At 45.3% G+C, this 22174-nt stretch overlaps 10 non-coding genes across 10 annotated transcripts; all 10 read left to right on the forward strand.

Moving 5' to 3' along the window:
• Window positions 1–1718: 1718 nt before the first annotated feature.
• On the forward strand, window positions 1719–1801 carry TRNAL-CAG (transfer RNA leucine (anticodon CAG)). The gene has a single exon. It is a non-coding gene; the product is annotated as a tRNA-Leu (tRNA).
• An 8405-nt stretch (window positions 1802–10206) lies between these two features.
• On the forward strand, window positions 10207–10289 carry TRNAL-CAG (transfer RNA leucine (anticodon CAG)). Its single transcript has one exon. It is a non-coding gene; the product is annotated as a tRNA-Leu (tRNA).
• Window positions 10290–11990: 1701 nt separating this feature from the next.
• TRNAL-CAG (transfer RNA leucine (anticodon CAG)) lies at window positions 11991–12073 on the forward strand. Its single transcript has one exon. It is a non-coding gene; the product is annotated as a tRNA-Leu (tRNA).
• Window positions 12074–12881: 808 nt separating this feature from the next.
• TRNAL-CAG (transfer RNA leucine (anticodon CAG)) lies at window positions 12882–12964 on the forward strand. Its single transcript has one exon. It is a non-coding gene; the product is annotated as a tRNA-Leu (tRNA).
• An 808-nt stretch (window positions 12965–13772) lies between these two features.
• Window positions 13773–13855, forward strand: TRNAL-CAG (transfer RNA leucine (anticodon CAG)). The gene has a single exon. It is a non-coding gene; the product is annotated as a tRNA-Leu (tRNA).
• A 2590-nt stretch (window positions 13856–16445) lies between these two features.
• TRNAL-CAG (transfer RNA leucine (anticodon CAG)) lies at window positions 16446–16528 on the forward strand. The gene has a single exon. It is a non-coding gene; the product is annotated as a tRNA-Leu (tRNA).
• An 808-nt stretch (window positions 16529–17336) lies between these two features.
• TRNAL-CAG (transfer RNA leucine (anticodon CAG)) lies at window positions 17337–17419 on the forward strand. The gene has a single exon. It is a non-coding gene; the product is annotated as a tRNA-Leu (tRNA).
• Window positions 17420–18227: 808 nt separating this feature from the next.
• On the forward strand, window positions 18228–18310 carry TRNAL-CAG (transfer RNA leucine (anticodon CAG)). Its single transcript has one exon. It is a non-coding gene; the product is annotated as a tRNA-Leu (tRNA).
• A 1700-nt stretch (window positions 18311–20010) lies between these two features.
• On the forward strand, window positions 20011–20093 carry TRNAL-CAG (transfer RNA leucine (anticodon CAG)). Its single transcript has one exon. It is a non-coding gene; the product is annotated as a tRNA-Leu (tRNA).
• Window positions 20094–20901: 808 nt separating this feature from the next.
• Window positions 20902–20984, forward strand: TRNAL-UAG (transfer RNA leucine (anticodon UAG)). Its single transcript has one exon. It is a non-coding gene; the product is annotated as a tRNA-Leu (tRNA).
• Window positions 20985–22174: the final 1190 nt, after the last annotated feature.

A 22174-nucleotide genomic window follows, 5' to 3' on the forward strand; every position in this document is an offset into this window, starting at 1 on the left:
GAATCCCACTTCTGACAGCATGATGCACTTTTGTGAATTAACAACAATTTTCTGTTTTGTGATTTCAATGAAGCTTAGCTATCGCAATAGAATTGAGAAATATTCGATAATGGAACAAGGCAGGAAAGTTTCGTAAATATAAATATGAGAAAATCAAAAGTCACACACAAAGAGTGATTGAGAGCATTACATATTTTGTATGGAGGGAAACACAATGCAAAAAATCACGTTGGTATGCAAGGGGTCGGCATAAAAACATGTAAAATGAAAATTAATAATATTGCTATGACTGTTATACAACCAATTGTCTTCCTGTTGTAGGGCAAGTCGGATAGTGCGGCCCCCCTGGTGTGGATATGAAGTAACTTGATGATATTACGTGAATCAGTTCTGTGATATCTTTTTCCGTGAACCATTGTCTCACAAAGGGCATAGACCAGCGCTGCACGACGTCCAAATGTACGCTTCATACCATGCATGACACCAGCAGTATAATTTCGATTCAATTTGGCGATACGATTCAGCAATATCCTCAATTAAACATGAGTAAGAATCACTGGATTTCCTTGATCAAATGCATCTTGGTTATGAATATTCTTCACGGATGTTTCTGAGTAAATATTGGAATTCCCTCCTTCTAGGATCATGCATCCGTCTAAATGACAACTAGGTTGTCCAAAAATGGTGGGTATTGTTTCGCTTGAATCACTTGTGATGAGGAAGTGTTCTTGCTTAGATAAATAATTGGAATGTTTATTTCACATGAACCACGTGGATCGATTGCTGAGAATGGATTAAAATTAGCCTCTAGTGACACCATGCCACAGTCAGGAGGGCCGAGCGGTCTAAGGTGCTGCGTTCAGGTCGCAGTCTCCCCTGGAGGCGTGGGTTCGAATCCCACTTCTGACAGCATGATGCTCTTTTGTGAATTAACAACAATTTTCTGTTTTGTGATTTCAATGAAGCTTAGCTATCGCAATATAATTGAGAAATATTCGATAATGGAACAAGGCAGGAAGGTTTCGTAAATATAAATATGAGAAAATCAAAAGTCACACACAAAGAGTGATTGAGAGCATTACATATTTTGTATGGAGGGAAACACAATGCAAAAAATCACGTTGGTATGCAAGGGGTCGGCATAAAAACATGTAAAATGAAAATTAATAATATTGCTATGACTGTTATACAACCAATTGTCTTCCTGTTGTAGGGCAAGTCGGATAGTGCGGCCCCCCTGGTGTGGATATGAAGTAACTTGATGATATTACGTGAATCAGTTCTGTGATATCTTTTTCCGTGAACCATTGTCTCACAAAGGGCATAGACCAGCGCTGCACGACGTCCAAATGTACGCTTCATACCATGCATGACACCAGCAGTATAATTTCGATTCAATTTGGCGATACGATTCAGCAATATCCTCAATTAAACATGAGTAAGAATCACTGGATTTCCTTGATCAAATGCATCTTGGTTATGAATATTCTTCACGGATGTTTCTGAGTAAATATTGGAATTCCCTCCTTCTAGGATCATGCATCCGTCTAAATGACAACTAGGTTGTCCAAAAATGGTGGGTATTGTTTCGCTTGAATCACTTGTGATGAGGAAGTGTTCTTGCTTAGATAAATAATTGGAATGTTTGTTTCACATGAACCACGTGGATCGATTGCTGAGAATGGATTAAAATTAGCCTCTAGTGACACCATGCCACAGTCAGGATGGCCGAGCGGTCTAAGGCGCTGCGTTCAGGTCGCAGTCTCCCCTGGAGGCGTGGGTTCGAATCCCACTTCTGACAGCATGATGCTCTTTTGTGAATTAACAACAATTTTCTGTTTTGTGATTTCAATGAAGCTTAGCTATCGCAATAGAATTGAGAAATATTCGATAATGGAACAAGGCAGGAAAGTTTGGTGAATATAAATATGAGAAAATCAAAAGTCACACACAAAGAGTGATTGAGAGCATTACATATTTTGTATGGAGGGAAACACAATGCAAAAAATCACGTTGGTATGCAAGGGGTCGGCATAAAAACATGTAAAATGAAAATTAATAATACTGCTATGACTGTTATACAACCATTAGTCTTCCTGTTATAGGGCAGGTCGGAGAGTGCGACCCCCCTGGTGTGGATATGAATAACTTGATGATGTTACGTGAATCAGTTCTGTGATATCTTTTTCCGTGAACCATTGTCTCACAAAGGGCATAGACCAGCGCTGCACGAAGTCCAAATGTACGCTTCATACCATGTGTAATGCGGGCGAAAGCGACCTTCCGGATGTGACGTCACGAGGAGGCGGAGCCAGGTGACGTGGGTGAAAGGTAGGGGGTCCTTAAGCGGGTAAACCGGAAGGAGAAGTCAGTCGGGGTGTGAATGGAAAGGTGTGGGGCCACGCGGGCGTACGAGCTGAGGGGGCACCGTCAGAAGCGGGAGCCAACCCTGGGAACAGTAGGGAGCTACTGGGAGGTGTAAAGCTGCAGACAGAGATAGGCAGTAAGGCTGTGTGTGAGGGGCAGCGAGGTGGCTGCCAAGAGTCGCAGGAGCAACGAGAAGGCGAGACAGCACGAGGCTGTCAGAGCTGCAGCAGGAACAGCCAAGGGAGCTGTGTGAGAGTACAGCAGCGGAGCTGCTGTGGGGCTGCAAGAGCGACAAGAACAGCAGCGGGGCTGCTGATGTGGACTGGAGTGACATCGGAACCAGCACAGAGAGAATAAGAGAGACAGCCGTGTGGGAACGCAGTACGGACCGAATAAAGGACACTGAGCCAGAGATCGTGGTCAAGTCTTTTATTACACTGGGGTCAGAAGTGAAACGGCATGTCTAAGCAAGTAAGGAAGAAAATTCCCCCGGCGCCAGCATCGGCTTCTTCGTCCGACGACGACGAATTCCCTCCGACCACGGATTCTGCTGGGGTGGTGGAGGAGAGCCCTGCTGAGGCGAGCACGGGGACGGGCGTGGAAGATGTCGGCGCGATGGCGGGTCCGTCAACAACATCGGACGCTGACCAAGGATGGCAACAGGTGGCAGAACAACTGGAGACACTCAAGGACGTCCTGGCGCATCTATGTCACCTCGTTACGCCAAGGACAACGATGGAACGAGAAGGTGCTCCACGGGCCGCCACGTTGCCTGTCCTGCCGCCGCCATTGGCCACGCGGCAAGAAGACGCCATCTTGCGCGCTCCGCGGCGCCAAACCGCCATCTTGGCCACGCCGCGGGCCGACGCCATTTTGAATTTGCCTCCAGAACAACCATCATTGGAAGGCGGCGTAAAGAGGAGTCGGAGTCGCCACCTTACTACAGTTAAGGAATTCTCTATCGGGGGCGATTGGAGCGCTTTCGCCTGCCGATTTTTGGCGGCGGTTCGTTCAGCAAGATGGACCGATGCGGAGGCCTTGGAAGTGTTGCCGACTCTACTGGACGACGAATCTGTTCGATTTTTCCGTTCCATAACGGCCGATAAGAAGAAGACTTTATGTGGAGTTTTTGAGGAAATGGCCGACGCCTATGAGCCACCTGACGACGCGCATCGGCGATTCGCTCAACGACAACGAGCACCTGAAGAATCGCCCGTGGCGTTCAGGGGTGCGGTGTTGGAGCTGGCCATGGCAGCATATCCTGACACGCCACAGGATCTGCTCGAGCCTCTCATATTGGGAAAAATGCTGGAGCTGTCTCGGGATCTGGGGATCCCCATGCCTGTGTGTGGGCATGAGAAGCTCACGTCCCGGGCGGCAGCAAAGTGTCTGGATGCGCAGTTTAATCTCCGTCGCTGGAAGCAAGTGGCGGCATGGACGGGTGGGCCCGTCAAGGAAGGAGGCGCGATGGGGTGGGACCCCACAAAGGCGATCAATGTGCCGGATGAGCTGGGTCCACAGGAGCTGACGGCTGCCTCCTCTCCATGGTCGGGACGCGGAAGGCCGGGGCCGCGCGCTACGCCATCGGGACGGGGCCGCCGGGATGCAAGACCTGCGCTTCGGCGCAACGAGGCCGATTGCTTCCGCTGCGGCCGTAGGGGCCATTACGCCAAAGATTGCTGGGCCCGCTTCCCGGGTCCGCCGCAGCAGGAGCCCACAACACCGGACAAGCCGACCAAGGAACCTCCGAAACAGGCATGTCGGCACGCACCAGACACTCGGCAAGGCTTTCCACCTCACCCACCACCTGTGTTGCGCGATCCTATTGTTGTTGTTAAAGAAAGGCCATCGACGGGGCCTTGTCATTCAGTTACGCAGTGGCGCAAATTGGCACGGAGAGTTGTCGCGGCCGCTGCGGGTTCGTCCACTGTACCGGGGTCCATACAAGGTGTGGACGTGCGCATTTTGGTCGACTCGGGGGCGTCTGCGACTATTATATCGGATGTCATTTTCCATCTGTTGGGCATTCCGCCGGGGGCTGTGCGTCCGGTTTATGGGTCTTGCGTCGCTGCGAACGGGGGTAGTATGGGTATCGTGGGCCAGGTGGATGCTAAGATATCTATAGGGGATGTGTCGGCTTCGGGCGTTGTGTTAATATCGAGATCTTTGGCGGTTCCTTGCTTACTAGGCACGGATTTTTTGGCTAAGATGCCCATTTTGATTAAAATCAATGAGAATTGTATTGAATTGCCGGGGGGCCGTCGAATCTCGTTTCTGCCGTCGCCCTGGGGGCGACCTGCTTCGGCCGTACAGGTGCAGGCGCTGTCCGTCGCATCTGTGGACATCCCACCTGGTTCACAGATGCTTATACCCTTGCGGTATCGGAAGCCCCTGCCCAATCGGCTAGGAGCACAAGGGGTCTTGTTGTCACCATCCGCCACGATAACAACGGGATTGGCGTTAGTTGGGGCACAGACCATCGTCCGGCCGGATCAATTACCGGTTTTACAGGTGCTTAATGCGGGGGTGGAAAACATCCGTGTTCCGGCCGGTACGGTTGTGGCACATGCCACTACGGCGTTTGCGACGCACGATTGTCCGCATCGCCGGGGAGTGGTCGCTGGTGTTTCCGAGCCAAGGGGTTCGGATAATCGTTGGATCGCTACCTTATGTGACGAAAATTCTTCCCTGTCCGTGGGGCAACGTGATGCGCTGCGTAAATTGTTGCTGACGTATTCGGATGTGTTCAGCTCCGACGATTTGGATTTGGGACGCACATCGTTGCTTTCCCATCACATTGAGACGGGCGACGCTGCCCCTATTCGGTTAAATTCGCATCGGATGAGTCCAGCGGAGCGAGAACACGTTCGGGGGGCGGTGGAAGACATGTTGACTGCGGACATGATATCGCCATCTAACAGCCCATGGGGCGCTCCTGTGGTCTTGGTTAAGAAAAAGGATGGCAACTTGCGATTTTGTGTCGATTTCCGGAAATTGAATAAGATATCGGTGGCAGATGCGTACCCCCTGCCGCGTATGGACGACTCCCTTGACGCATTGTCGGGGGCTAAGTTCTTTTCCACACTGGACCTCTCTTCGGGATTTTGGCAGCTTCCCCTTGACGAGTCCTCACGGGAGAAAACCGCATTCCGTACGCCGCAGGGGTTATTTCAATTCAACTGCCTCCCGATGGGATTGAATGCGGCCCCTGCTACATTTCAAAGATTGATGGAGCTCGTTTTGACGGGGTTGCAGTGGGAGACGTGTCTTATATATTTGGACGATATTATTGTGTTCAGCCGCACATTTGAGGAACATTTAACGCGGCTGGAGACAGTGTTCACGAGGATGCGCTCTGCCAATTTGAAATTCAAACCAAAGAAATGCCACCTACTGCAACGGTCCGTCCGTTATTTGGGGCACATTGTGAGTGCAGAGGGGGTGTCCACGGATCCGGAAAAGACGGCGTGTGTCCGGGATTGGCCGACTCCGGCCTCTGTGGGGGATGTTCGGCGGTTTTTGGGATTTGCCTCGTATTACCGAAGATTTGTGCCGGGGTTTGCGACGATTGCGAGGCCCTTGCATCTCCTTACGGGTAAAGGACGGAAATTTGTTTGGGGAGAGCCGGAAGAGGCGGCCTTTCGGAGTCTGCGTGATCTATTGGCTACGGCCCCGACATTGGATTATCCCGATTTTGATCGCCCTTTCATTCTTGATACGGACGCGAGTGACACAGGTATTGGGGCGGTATTATCACAGTCTAAAGGGGGCGTAGAGCGCGTCGTGGCGTATGGTAGCCGAGTCTTGTCGCCTGCGGAAACACGCTACTGTGTCACTCGTAGAGAACTTTTGGCGGTTGTTTTTTTCCTACGGCAATTTCGACCGTACCTTTACGGTCGTTCTTTTATTGTGCGTACGGATCATGCGGCCTTGCAATATGCACTTAAAATGGACCAGCCATCGGGACAGTGGGCACGTTGGTTGGACACGCTGCAGGAATTTTCCTTCCAAATTCAACATCGGAAGGGAGTGCGCCATGCGAACGCTGACGCACTTTCCAGATTACCAGGGCGCGCCCCTTGTAAATGTGCGTCGGGGACGCATAGGTGTTCGCCGATTCTGAACCCCCCTCAGCCGCTTACGTTGGCCGTCGGGAAGTCGGATACTCCGATGGAACCGGGACCGACTGATGGGGTTTTGAATCTGCCGCGGTCTGTCTGGATTCGGGAACAGATGATGGACGAGTCGTTGTTGTCCATGCGGAAGCGGTCTATGAGGGACAAAGGGAGTCCGAGTTCGGCTGTGGGGCCGCGAACCGCTCTCCGAGATGGTCTGCTTATGTGGCAAGAAAGGTTCCAGGAAAGCTGGCGTGTGGTGGTACCAACGTCCTTGCGATTTGAGTTGATTAGAACTCTCCATTGTGACACACTATTGCATTTAGGGGTGCAGAAGACCTTGTTGACGTTACAACGTCATTATTTTTGGCACGGCATGGCGACAGATGTCGTAGGGCACGTGCGCGCGTGCCCTGAATGCGCCCGGCGTAAGCCGCCTAAACATCCTTACGTACCGCCTCTCCAGTCGATTCAGGTGTCTCGAGTCAATGAATTGGTGGCACTGGACATATTGGGACCCTTCCCACCATCGGCGAGGGGAAATAAATATTTGCTGGTAGGGGTTGAGTATCTCTCCCGTTGGCCGATGGCCTGGCCGTTGCCCGATCAGTCGGCCGCGGCCATCACCGACGCCTTTTTGTTTGGGTACATTATGGACAAAGGGGCGCCGGAGAGACTCCTCACGGACCAGGGCCGAAATTTCTCTTCTAAATTATTGGCTGAAGTGTGCGCAGGCCTTGGGACTAAGAAGATACGGACATCTCCATACCATCCGCAGACGGATGGTATGGTTGAGCGGCTGAACAGGACATTGTCTGCCATGCTTTGCCATACTGTGAGTGAACAGCAATCGGATTGGGATCTGCACATCCCCGGAGTGCTTTCGGCGTACAGGATGACGCCCCATGCGGCTACAGGGTACTCGCCATTTTACCTTATGTATGGTCGGGAAAACGTGCCTCCGGTGGATGTGCAATTGGGTACTGGGGTGAAGGGACCTCGTAAACCACTCCCTGAATACATTCAGGACACAGTTCGCCGGGTTACGGAGGCGCGGGAAAACGCCCGCGTGGCTACGGCCAAAGCCCAGGCCCGGAACGAGCGGTATGCTCGGCGGTCTGAGGGGGAGTGCCCCTGGAAGGTGGGAGACCTGGCCTGGCTCCATTGCCCGCAGGTGCGGCCGGGGACCTCTCCTAAATTGCACAAACCTTGGCATGGTCCTGTGCGCCTCATTGAGGTTCCCAATCCACAGTCGGCGCGCGTTCAGTTTGGTTCTCGCCGTTGGTTTGTTCATACGTCGCGGTTGAAACCATATGTTGCTCCCCTACGTGATGCGTCATCTCCCAATGTTGCCTTGCCGGGGTCTGTTGCTGCTGACTCTGACTCTTCCCCGCCTGCGTCCATTGATCTTGCTAGAGCGCCTGTCGTACCTGTTCCAGACAGGCCGACCGTGACACCGCGGGGGAGGAGTGGGCCTGTTCGGAGGGCGCCTGCCAGGGCTGCGGTACCTTCAAGCCCGGCGACCCTTCCGACCCCGCTGCAGGCGCATTCGCGGAATACGACCAAGACTGATTCGTCAGGGACACGAGATGTCGGTGGACTTCCAATCGCAGCAGGGGAATTACCCCCTGTCATTTCTCGTGTTCCATCGCGTCCCCGTTCTACAAGTGGGCCGCCGACCGTCCGGGACGGGCCGGCGACCCGCACTCGTTCCAAATCGCTTACGTTTCGTTGATTGTATGTTGTTATTGTTCTTGTTCTTGTCGTCGTATTTATTGCATGCTTTCGTACGTTCGTCGATGTTACTTGTGTGTTGTTCTTGTTGTTATATTGCATGCTTAGTGTCCTTTAAGGGGGAAGGTCGGTTCACCGCATTACGCTTTGGTGTTGTTCAGCCGAGGTCGGCTGGGTTTTTTCTATGGGGGAGGGTGGTGTAATGCGGGCGAAAGCGACCTTCCGGATGTGACGTCACGAGGAGGCGGAGCCAGGTGACGTGGGTGAAAGGTAGGGGGTCCTTAAGCGGGTAAACCGGAAGGAGAAGTCAGTCGGGGTGTGAATGGAAAGGTGTGGGGCCACGCGGGCGTACGAGCCGAGGGGGCACCGTCAGAAGCGGGAGCCAACCCTGGGAACAGTAGGGAGCTACTGGGAGGTGTAAAGCTGCAGACAGAGATAGGCAGTAAGGCTGTGTGTGAGGGGCAGCGAGGTGGCTGCCAAGAGTCGCAGGAGCAACGAGAAGGCGAGACAGCACGAGGCTGTCAGAGCTGCAGCAGGAACAGCCAAGGGAGCTGTGTGAGAGTACAGCAGCGGAGCTGCTGTGGGGCTGCAAGAGCGACAAGAACAGCAGCGGGGCTGCTGATGTGGACTGGAGTGACATCGGAACCAGCACAGAGAGAATAAGAGAGACAGCCGTGTGGGAACGCAGTACGGACCGAATAAAGGACACTGAGCCAGAGATCGTGGTCAAGTCTTTTATTACACATGCATGACACCAGCAGTATAATTTCGATTCAATTTGGCGATACGATTCAGCAATACCCTCAATTAAACATGAGTAAGAATCACTGGATTTCCTTGATCAAATGCATCTTGGTTATGAATATTCTTCACGGATGTTTCTGAGTAAATATTGGAATTCCCTCCTTCTAGGATCATGCATCCGTCTAAATGACAACTAGGTTGTCCAAAAATGGTGGGTATTGTTTCGCTTGAATCACTTGTGATGAGGAAGTGTTCTTGCTTAGATAAATAATTGGAATGTTTATTTCACATGAACCACGTGGATCGATTGCTGAGAATGGATTAAAATTAGCCTCTAGTGACACCATGCCACAGTCAGGAGGGCCGAGCGGTCTAAGGTGCTGCGTTCAGGTCGCAGTCTCCCCTGGTAGGCGTGGGTTCGAATCCCACTTCTGACAGCATGATGCACTTTTGTGAATTAACAACAATTTTCTGTTTTGTGATTTCAATGAAGCTTAGCTATCGCAATAGAATTGAGAAATATTCGATAATGGAACAAGGCAGGAAAGTTTGGTAAATATAAATATGAGAAAATCAAAAGTCACACACAAAGAGTGATTGAGAGCATTACATATTTTGTATGGAGGGAAACACAATGCAAAAAATCACGTTGGTATGCAAGGGGTCGGCATAAAAACATGTAAAATGAAAATTAATAATATTGCTATGACTGTTATACAACCAATTGTCTTCCTGTTGTAGGGCAAGTCGGATAGTGCGGCCCCCCTGGTGTGGATATGAAGTAACTTGATGATATTACGTGAATCAGTTCTGTGATATCTTTTTCCGTGAACCATTGTCTCACAAAGGGCATAGACCAGCGCTGCACGACGTCCAAATGTACGCTTCATACCATGCATGACACCAGCAGTATAATTTCGATTCAATTTGGCGATACGATTCAGCAATATCCTCAATTAAACATGAGTAAGAATCACTGGATTTCCTTGATCAAATGCATCTTGGTTATGAATATTCTTCACGGATGTTTCTGAGTAAATATTGGAATTCCCTCCTTCTAGGATCATGCATCCGTCTAAATGACAACTAGGTTGTCCAAAAATGGTGGGTATTGTTTCGCTTGAATCACTTGTGATGAGGAAGTGTTCTTGCTTAGATAAATAATTGGAATGTTTGTTTCACATGAACCACGTGGATCGATTGCTGAGAATGGATTAAAATTAGTCTCTAGTGACACCATGCCACAGTCAGGATGGCCGAGCGGTCTAAGGCGCTGCGTTCAGGTCGCAGTCTCCCCTGGAGGCGTGGGTTCGAATCCCACTTCTGACAGCATGATGCTCTTTTGTGAATTAACAACAATTTTCTGTTTTGTGATTTCAATGAAACTTAGCTATCGCAATAGAATTGAGAAATATTCGATAATGGAACAAGGCAAGAAAGTTTGGTGGATATAAATATGAGAAAAACAAAAGTCACACACAAAGAGTGATTGAGAGCATTACATATTTTGTATGGAGGGAAACACAATGCAAAAAATCACGTTGGTATGCAAGGGGTCGGCATAAAAACATGTAAAATGAAAATTAATAATACTGCTATGACTGTTATACAACCAATTGTCTTCCTGTTGTAGGGCAGGTCAGATAGTGCGGCCCCCCTGGTGTGGATATGAATAACTTGATGATGTTACGTGAATCAGTTCTGTGATATCTTTTTCCGTCAACCATTGTCTCAGAAAGGGCATAGACCAGCGCTGCACGAAGTCCAAATGTACGCTTCATACCATGCATGACACCAGCAGTATAATTTCGATTCAATTTGGCGATACGATTCAGCAATACCCTCAATTAAACATGAGTAAGAATCACTGGATTTCCTTGATCAAATGCATCTTGGTTATGAATATTCTTCACGGATGTTTCTGAGTAAATATTGGAATTCCCTCCTTCTAGGATCATGCATCCGTCTAAATGACAACTAGGTTGTCCAAAAATGGTGGGTATTGTTTCGCTTGAATCACTTGTGATGAGGAAGTGTTCTTGCTTAGATAAATAATTGGAATGTTTATTTCACATGAACCACGTGGATCGATTGCTGAGAATGGATTAAAATTAGCCTCTAGTGACACCATGCCACAGTCAGGAGGGCCGAGCGGTCTAAGGTGCTGCGTTCAGGTCGCAGTCTCCCCTGGTATGCGTGGGTTCGAATCCCACTTCTGACAGCATGATGCACTTTTGTGAATTAACAACAATTTTCTGTTTTGTGATTTCAATGAAGCTTAGCTATCGCAATAGAATTGAGAAATATTCGATAATGGAACAAGGCAGGAAAGTTTGGTAAATATAAATATGAGAAAATCAAAAGTCACACACAAAGAGTGATTGAGAGCATTACATATTTTGTATGGAGGGAAACACAATGCAAAAAATCACGTTGGTATGCAAGGGGTCGGCATAAAAACATGTAAAATGAAAATTAATAATATTGCTATGACTGTTATACAACCAATTGTCTTCCTGTTGTAGGGCAAGTCGGATAGTGCGGCCCCCCTGGTGTGGATATGAAGTAACTTGATGATATTACGTGAATCAGTTCTGTGATATCTTTTTCCGTGAACCATTGTCTCACAAAGGGCATAGACCAGCGCTGCACGACGTCCAAATGTACGCTTCATACCATGCATGACACCAGCAGTATAATTTCGATTCAATTTGGCGATACGATTCAGCAATATCCTCAATTAAACATGAGTAAGAATCACTGGATTTCCTTGATCAAATGCATCTTGGTTATGAATATTCTTCACGGATGTTTCTGAGTAAATATTGGAATTCCCTCCTTCTAGGATCATGCATCCGTCTAAATGACAACTAGGTTGTCCAAAAATGGTGGGTATTGTTTCGCTTGAATCACTTGTGATGAGGAAGTGTTCTTGCTTAGATAAATAATTGGAATGTTTGTTTCACATGAACCACGTGGATCGATTGCTGAGAATGGATTAAAATTAGTCTCTAGTGACACCATGCCACAGTCAGGATGGCCGAGCGGTCTAAGGCGCTGCGTTCAGGTCGCAGTCTCCCCTGGAGGCGTGGGTTCGAATCCCACTTCTGACAGCATGATGCTCTTTTGTGAATTAACAACAATTTTCTGTTTTGTGATTTCAATGAAACTTAGCTATCGCAATAGAATTGAGAAATATTCGATAATGGAACAAGGCAAGAAAGTTTGGTGGATATAAATATGAGAAAAACAAAAGTCACACACAAAGAGTGATTGAGAGCATTACATATTTTGTATGGAGGGAAACACAATGCAAAAAATCACGTTGGTATGCAAGGGGTCGGCATAAAAACATGTAAAATGAAAATTAATAATACTGCTATGACTGTTATACAACCAATTGTCTTCCTGTTGTAGGGCAGGTCAGATAGTGCGGCCCCCCTGGTGTGGATATGAATAACTTGATGATGTTACGTGAATCAGTTCTGTGATATCTTTTTCCGTCAACCATTGTCTCAGAAAGGGCATAGACCAGCGCTGCACGAAGTCCAAATGTACGCTTCATACCATGCATGACACCAGCAGTATAATTTCGATTCAATTTGGCGATACGATTCAGCAATACCCTCAATTATACATGAGTAAGAATCACTGGATTTCCTTGATCAAATGCATCTTGGTTATGAATATTCTTCACGGATGTTTCTGAGTAAATATTGGAATTCCCTCCTTCTAGGATCATGCATCCGTCTAAATGACAACTAGGTTGTCCAAAAATGGTGGGTATTGTTTCGCTTGAATCACTTGTGATGAGGAAGTGTTCTTGCTTAGATAAATAATTGGAATGTTTATTTCACATGAACCACGTGGATCGATTGCTGAAAATGGATTAAAATTAGCCTCTAGTGACACCATACCACAGTCAGGATGGCCGAGCGGTCTAAGGCGCTGCGTTCAGGTCGCAGTCTCCCCTGGAGGCGTGGGTTCGAATCCCACTTCTGACAGCATGATGCTCTTTTGTGAATTAACAACAATTTTCTGTTTTGTGATTTCAATGAAGCTTAGCTATCGCAATAGAATTGAGAAATATTCGATAATGGAACAAGGCAGGAAAGTTTGGTAAATATAAATATGAGAAAATCAAAAGTCACACACAAAGAGTGATTGAGAGCATTACATATTTTGTATGGAGGGAAACACAATGCAAAAAATCACGTTGGTATGCAAGGGGTCGGCATAAAAACATGTAAAATGAAAATTAATAATACTGCTATGACTGTTATACAACCAATTGTCTTCCTGTTGTAGGGCAGGTCAGATAGTGCGGCCCCCCTGGTGTGGATATGAATAACTTGATGATGTTACGTGAATCAGTTCTGTGATATCTTTTTCCGTCAACCATTGTCTCACAAAGGGCATAGACCAGCGCTGCACGAAGTCCAAATGTACGCTTCATACCATGCATGACACCAGCAGTATAATTTCGATTCAATTTGGCGATACGATTCAGCAATATCCTCAATTAAACATGAGTAAGAATCACTGGATTTCCTTGATCAAATGCATCTTGGTTATGAATATTCTTCACGGATGTTTCTGAGTAAATATTGGAATTCCCTCCTTCTAGGATCATGCATCCGTCTAAATGACAACTAGGTTGTCCAAAAATGGTGGGTATTGTTTCGCTTGAATCACTTGTGATGAGGAAGTGTTCTTGCTTAGATAAATAATTGGAATGTTTATTTCACATGAACCACGTGGATCGATTGCTGAAAATGGATTAAAATTAGCCTCTAGTGACACCATACCACAGTCAGGATGGCCGAGCGGTCTAAGGCGCTGCGTTCAGGTCGCAGTCTCCCCTGGAGGCGTGGGTTCGAATCCCACTTCTGACAGCATGATGCTCTTTTGTGAATTAACAACCATTTTCTGTTTTGTGATTTCAATGAAGCTTAGCTATCGCAATAGAATTGAGAAATATTCGATAATGGAACAAGGCAGGGAAGTTTGGTGGATATAAATATGAGAAAAACAAAAGTCACACACAAAGAGTGATTGAGAGCATTACATATTTTGTATGGAGGGAAACACAATGCAAAAAATCACGTTGGTATGCAAGGGGTCGGCATAAAAACATGTAAAATGAAAATTAATAATACTGCTATGACTGTTATACAACCAATTGTCTTCCTGTTGTAGGGCAGGTCAGATAGTGCGGCCCCCCTGGTGTGGATATGAATAACTTGATGATGTTACGTGAATCAGTTCTGTGATATCTTTTTCCGTCAACCATTGTCTCACAAAGGGCATAGACCAGCGCTGCACGAAGTCCAAATGTACGCTTCATACCATGCATGACACCAGCAGTATAATTTTGATTCAATTTGGCGATACGATTCAGCAATACCCTCAATTAAACATGAGTAAGAATCACTGGATTTCCTTGATCAAATGCATCTTGGTTATGAATATTCTTCACGGATGTTTCTGAGTAAATATTGGAATTCCCTCCTTCTAGGATCATGCATCCGTCTAAATGACAACTAGGTTGTCCAAAAATGGTGGGTATTGTTTCGCTTGAATCACTTGTGATGAGGAAGTGTTCTTGCTTAGATAAATAATTGGAATGTTTGTTTCACATGAACCACGTGGATCGATTGCTGAGAATGGATTAAAATTAGCCTCTAGTGACACCATGCCACAGTCAGGAGGGCCGAGCGGTCTAAGGTGCTGCGTGCAGGTCGCAGTCTCCCCTGGAGGCGTGGGTTCGAATCCCACTTCTGACAGCATGATGCTCTTTTGTGAATTAACAACCATTTTCTGTTTTGTGATTTCAATGAAGCTTAGCTATCGCAATAGAATTGAGAAATATTCGATAATGGAACAAGGCAGGGAAGTTTGGTGGATATAAATATGAGAAAAACAAAAGTCACACACAAAGAGTGATTGAGAGCATTACATATTTTGTATGGAGGGAAACACAATGCAAAAAATCACGTTGGTATGCAAGGGGTCGGCATAAAAACATGTAAAATGAAAATTAATAATACTGCTATGACTGTTATACAACCAATTGTCTTCCTGTTGTAGGGCAGGTCAGATAGTGCGGCCCCCCTGGTGTGGATATGAATAACTTGATGATGTTACGTGAATCAGTTCTGTGATATCTTTTTCCGTCAACCATTGTCTCACAAAGGGCATAGACCAGCGCTGCACGAAGTCCAAATGTACGCTTCATACCATGCATGACACCAGCAGTATAATTTTGATTCAATTTGGCGATACGATTCAGCAATACCCTCAATTAAACATGAGTAAGAATCACTGGATTTCCTTGATCAAATGCATCTTGGTTATGAATATTCTTCACGGATGTTTCTGAGTAAATATTGGAATTCCCTCCTTCTAGGATCATGCATCCGTCTAAATGACAACTAGGTTGTCCAAAAATGGTGGGTATTGTTTCGCTTGAATCACTTGTGATGAGGAAGTGTTCTTGCTTAGATAAATAATTGGAATGTTTGTTTCACATGAACCACGTGGATCGATTGCTGAGAATGGATTAAAATTAGCCTCTAGTGACACCATGCCACAGTCAGGAGGGCCGAGCGGTCTAAGGTGCTGCGTGCAGGTCGCAGTCTCCCCTGGAGGCGTGGGTTCGAATCCCACTTCTGACAGCATGATGCTCTTTTGTGAATTAACAACAATTTTCTGTTTTGTGATTTCAATGAAGCTTAGCTATCGCAATAGAATTGAGAAATATTCGATAATGGAACAAGGCAGGAAAGTTTGGTAAATATAAATATGAGAAAAACAAAAGTCACACACAAAGAGTGATTGAGAGCATTACATATTTTGTATGGAGGGAAACACAATGCAAAAAATCACGTTGGTATGCAAGGGGTCGGCATAAAAACATGTAAAATGAAAAGTAATAATACTGCTATGACTGTTATACAACCAATTGTCTTCCTGTTGTAGGGCAGGTCGGAGAGTGCGGCCCCCCTGGTGTGGATATGAATAACTTGATGATGTTACGTGAATCAGTTCTGTGATATCTTTTTCCGTCAACCATTGTCTCACAAAGGGCATAGACCAGCGCTGCACGAAGTCCAAATGTACGCTTCATACCATGCATGACACCAGCAGTATAATTTCGATTTAATTTGGCGATACGATTCAGCAATACCCTCAATTAAACATGAGTAAGAATCACTGGATTTCCTTGATCAAATGCATCTTGGTTATGAATATTCTTCACGGATGTTTCTGAGTAAATATTGGAATTCCCTCCTTCTAGGATCATGCATCCGTCTAAATGACAACTAGGTTGTCCAAAAATGGTGGGTATTGTTTCGCTTGAATCACTTGTGATGAGGAAGTGTTCTTGCTTAGATAAATAATTGGAATGTTTGTTTCACATGAACCACGTGGATCGATTGCTGAGAATGGATTAAAATTAGCCTCTAGTGACACCATGCCACAGTCAGGATGGCCGAGCGGTCTAAGGCGCTGCGTTCAGGTCGCAGTCTCCCCTGGAGGCGTGGGTTCGAATCCCACTTCTGACAGCATGATGCTCTTTTGTGAATTAACAACCATTTTCTGTTTTGTGATTTCAATGAAGCTTAGCTATCGCAATAGAATTGAGAAATATTCGATAATGGAACAAGGCAGGAAAGTTTGGTGAATATAAATATGAGAAAATCAAAAGTCACACACAAAGAGTGATTGAGAGCATTACATATTTTGTATGGAGGGAAACACAATGCAAAAAATCACGTTGGTATGCAAGGGGTCGGCATAAAAACATGTAAAATGAAAATTAATAATACTGCTATGACTGTTATACAACCAATTGTCTTCCTGTTGTAGGGCAGGTCAGATAGTGCGGCCCCCCTGGTGTGGATATGAATAACTTGATGATGTTACGTGAATCAGTTCTGTGATATCTTTTTCCGTCAACCATTGTCTCACAAAGGGCATAGACCAGCGCTGCACGAAGTCCAAATGTACGCTTCATACCATGCATGACACCAGCAGTATAATTTTGATTCAATTTGGCGATACGATTCAGCAATACCCTCAATTAAACATGAGTAAGAATCACTGGATTTCCTTGATCAAATGCATCTTGGTTATGAATATTCTTCACGGATGTTTCTGAGTAAATATTGGAATTCCCTCCTTCTAGGATCATGCATCCGTCTAAATGACAACTAGGTTGTCCAAAAATGGTGGGTATTGTTTCGCTTGAATCACTTGTGATGAGGAAGTGTTCTTGCTTAGATAAATAATTGGAATGTTTGTTTCACATGAACCACGTGGATCGATTGCTGAGAATGGATTAAAATTAGCCTCTAGTGACACCATGCCACAGTCAGGATGGCCGAGCGGTCTAAGGCGCTGCGTTCAGGTCGCAGTCTCCCCTGGAGGCGTGGGTTCGAATCCCGCTTCTGACAGCATGATGCTCTTTTGTGAATTAACAACAATTTTCTGTTTTGTGATTTCAATGAAACTTAGCTATCGCAATAGAATTGAGAAATATTCGATAATGGAACAAGGCAAGAAAGTTTGGTGGATATAAATATGAGAAAAACAAAAGTCACACACAAAGAGTGATTGAGAGCATTACATATTTTGTATGGAGGGAAACACAATGCAAAAAATCACGTTGGTATGCAAGGGGTCGGCATAAAAACATGTAAAATGAAAATTAATAATACTGCTATGACTGTTATACAACCAATTGTCTTCCTGTTGTAGGGCAGGTCAGATAGTGCGGCCCCCCTGGTGTGGATATGAATAACTTGATGATGTTACGTGAATCAGTTCTGTGATATCTTTTTCCGTCAACCATTGTCTCAGAAAGGGCATAGACCAGCGCTGCACGAAGTCCAAATGTACGCTTCATACCATGCATGACACCAGCAGTATCATTTCGATTCAATTTGGCGATACGATTCAGCAATATCCTCAATTAAACATGAGTAAGAATCACTGGATTTCCTTGATCAAATGCATCTTGGTTATGAATATTCTTCACGGATGTTTCTGAGTAAATATTGGAATTCCCTCCTTCTAGGATCATGCATCCGTCTAAATGACAACTAGGTTGTCCAAAAATGGTGGGTATTGTTTCGCTTGAATCACTTGTGATGAGGAAGTGTTCTTGCTTAGATAAATAATTGGAATGTTTATTTCACATGAACCACGTGGATCGATTGCTGAAAATGGATTAAAATTAGCCTCTAGTGACACCATACCACAGTCAGGATGGCCGAGCGGTCTAAGGCGCTGCGTTCAGGTCGCAGTCTCCCCTGGAGGCGTGGGTTCGAATCCCACTTCTGCCAGCATGATGCTCTTTTGTGAATTAACAACCATTTTCTGTTTTGTGATTTCAATGAAGCTTAGCTATCGCAATAGAATTGAGAAATATTCGATAATGGAACAAGGCAGGGAAGTTTGGTGGATATAAATATGAGAAAAACAAAAGTCACACACAAAGAGTGATTGAGAGCATTACATATTTTGTATGGAGGGAAACACAATGCAAAAAATCACGTTGGTATGCAAGGGGTCGGCATAAAAACATGTAAAATGAAAAGTAATAATACTGCTATGACTGTTATACAACCAATTGTCTTCCTGTTGTAGGGCAGGTCAGATAGTGCGGCCCCCCTGGTGTGGATATGAATAACTTGATGATGTTACGTGAATCAGTTCTGTGATATCTTTTTCCGTCAACCATTGTCTCAGAAAGGGCATAGACCAGCGCTGCACGAAGTCCAAATGTACGCTTCATACCATGCATGACACCAGCAGTATAATTTCTATTCAATTTGGCGATACGATTCAGCAATACCCTCAATTAAACATGAGTAAGAATCACTGGATTTCCTTGATCAAATGCATCTTGGTTATGAATATTCTTCACGGATGTTTCTGAGTAAATATTGGAATTCCCTCCTTCTAGGATCATGCATCCGTCTAAATGACAACTAGGTTGTCCAAAAATGGTGGGTATTGTTTCGCTTGAATCACTTGTGATGAGGAAGTGTTCTTGCTTAGATAAATAATTGGAATGTTTATTTCACATGAACCACGTGGATCGATTGCTGAGAATGGATTAAAATTATCCTCTAGTGACACCATGCCACAGTCAGGAGGGCCGAGCGGTCTAAGGTGCTGCGTTCAGGTCGCAGTCTCCCCTGGAGGCGTGGGTTCGAATCCCACTTCTGACAGCATGATGCTCTTTTGTGAATTAACAACCATTTTCTGTTGTGTGATTTCAATGAAGCTTAGCTATCGCAATTGAATTGAGAAATATTCGATAATGGAACAAGGCAGGAAAGTTTGGTGAATATAAATATGAGAAAAACAAAAGTCACACACAAAGAGTGAGTGAGAGCATTACAAATTTCGTATGGAGGGAAACACAATGCAAAAAATCACGTTGGTATGCAAGGGGTCGGCATAAAAACATGTAAAATGAAAATAAATAATACTGCTATGACTGTTATACAACCAATTGTCTTCCTGTTGTAGGGCAGGTCGGATAGTGCGGCCCCCCTGGTGTGGATATGAAGTAACTTGATGATGTTACGTGAATCAGTTCTGTGATATATTTTTCCGTCAACCATTGTCTCACAAAGGGCATAGACCAGCGCTGCACGAAGTCCAAATGTACGCTTCATACCATGCATGACACCAGCAGTATAATTTCGATTAAATTTGGCGATACGATTCAGCAATACCCTCAATTAAACATGAGTAAGAATCACTGGATTTCCTTGATCAAATGCATCTTGGTTATGAATATTCTTCACGGATGTTTCTGAGTAAATATTGGAATTCCCTCCTTCTAGGATCATGCATCCGTCTAAATGACAACTAGGTTGTCCAAAAATGGTGAGTATTGTTTCGCTTGAATCACTTGTGATGAGGAAGTGTTCTTGCTTAGATAAATAATTGGAATGTTTATTTCACATGAACCACGTGGATCGATTGCTGAGAATGGATTAAAATTAGCCTCTAGTGACACCATGCCACAGTCAGGATGGCCGAGCGGTCTAAGGCGCTGCGTTCAGGTCGCAGTCTCCCATGGAGGCGTGGGTTCGAATCCCACTCCTGACAGCATTATGCTCTTTTGTGAATTAACAACCATTTTCTGTTGTGTGATTTCAATGAAGCTTAGCTATCGCAATTGAATTGAGAAATATTCGATAATGGAACAAGGCAGGAAAGTTTGGTGAATATAAATATGAGAAAAACAAAAGTCACACACAAAGAGTGAGTGAGAGCATTACATATTTTGTATGGAGGGAAACACAATGCAAAAAATCACGTTGGTATGCAAGGGGTCGGCATAAAAACATGTAAAATGAAAATTAATAATACTGCTATGACTGTCATACAACCAATTGTCTTCCTGTTGTAGGGCAGGTCAGATAGTGCGGCCCCCCTGGTGTGGATATGAATAACTTGATGATGTTACGTGAATCAGTTCTGTGATATCTTTTTCCGTGAACCATTGTCTCACAAAGGGCATAGACCAGCGCTGCACGAAGTCCAAATGTACGCTTCATACCATGCATGACACCAGCAGTATAATTTCGATTCAATTTGGCGATACGATTCAGCAATACCCTCAATTAAACATGAGTAAGAATCACTGGATTTCCTTGATCAAATGCATCTTGGTTATGAATATTCTTCACGGATGTTTCTGAGTAAATATTGGAATTCCCTCCTTCTAGGATCATGCATCCGTCTAAATGACAACTAGGTTGTCAAAAAATGGTGGGTATTGTTTCGCTTGAATCACTTGTGATGAGGAAGTGTTCTTGCTTAGATAAATAATTGGAATGTTTATTTCACATGAACCACGTGGATCGATTGCTGAGAATGGATTAAAATTAGCCTCAAGTGACACCATGGCACAGTCAGGATGGCCGAGCGGTCTAAGGCGCTGCGTTTAGGTCGCAGTCTCCCCTGGAGGCGTGGGTTCGAATCCCACTTCTGACAGCATGAAGCTCTTTTGTGAATTAACAACAATTTTCTGTTTTGTGATTTCAATGAAGCTTAGCTATCGCAATAGAATTGAGAAATATTCGATAATGGAACAAGGCAGGAAAGTTTGGTGAATATAAATGAGAAAAACAAAAGTCACACACAAAGAGTGATTGAGAGCATTACATATTTTGTATGGAGGGAAACACAATGCAAAAAATCACGTTGGTATGCAAGGGGTCGGCATAAAAACATGTAAAATGAAAATTAATAATACTGCTATGACTGTTATACAACCAATTGTCTTCCTGTTGTAGGGCAGGTCAGATAGTGCGGCCCCCCTGGTGTGGATATGAAGTAACTTGATGATGTTACGTGAATCAGTTCTGTGATATCTTTTTCCGTGAACCATTGTCTCACACAGGACATAGACCAGCGCTGCACGAAGTCCAAATGTACGCTTCATACCATACATGACACCAGCAGTATAAATTCGATTCAATTTGGCAACAAGATTCAGCAATACCCTCAATTAAACATGAGTAAGAATCACTGGATTTCCTTGATCAAATGCATCTTGGTTATGAATATTCTTCACGGATGTTTCTGAGTAAATATTGGAATTCCCTCCTTCTAGGATCATGCATCCGTCTAAATGACAACTAGGTTGTCCAAAAATGGTGGGTATTGTTTCGCTTGAATCACTTGTGATGAGGAAGTGTTTTTGCTTAGATAAATAATTGGAATGTTTATTTCACATGAACCACGTGGATCGATTGCTGAGAATGGATTAAAATTATCCTCTAGTGACACCAGGCCACAGTCAGGATGGCCGAGCGGTCTAAGGCGCTGCGTTCAGGTCGCAGCGCCTTAGTGGAAGTCACACTGGAGAGGGGTAACTCATTGGGACTGCTAAGTTTAGATCAGAAAAAGCCTTCGATAGCATCTCACATGATTATTTGTTCGCGGTCCTGGGGCGTATGGGGGTGGGGAAACGGCTGATCGATTGGATCAGGAAACTATATCACAACCTCGCAGCCAGCCTGCTAATTAATGGGGTCCTATCGGAGGGCTTCCCAATTGAGTCCGGCGTAAGACAAGGGTGTCCGATGTATCCAGTGCTGTTCATACTGTGCATGGAGCCTTTCGCCCAGGCTGTCAGAAGAAGTCGGCAGATTAGAGGGGTTGTGCATGCCAGGGTGCAC

Source organism: Lampetra planeri, chromosome 24 (assembly GCF_965212315.1).
Source record: "Lampetra planeri chromosome 24, kcLamPlan1.2.h2, whole genome shotgun sequence".
Taxonomy (NCBI): Eukaryota; Metazoa; Chordata; class Hyperoartia; order Petromyzontiformes; family Petromyzontidae; genus Lampetra; species Lampetra planeri.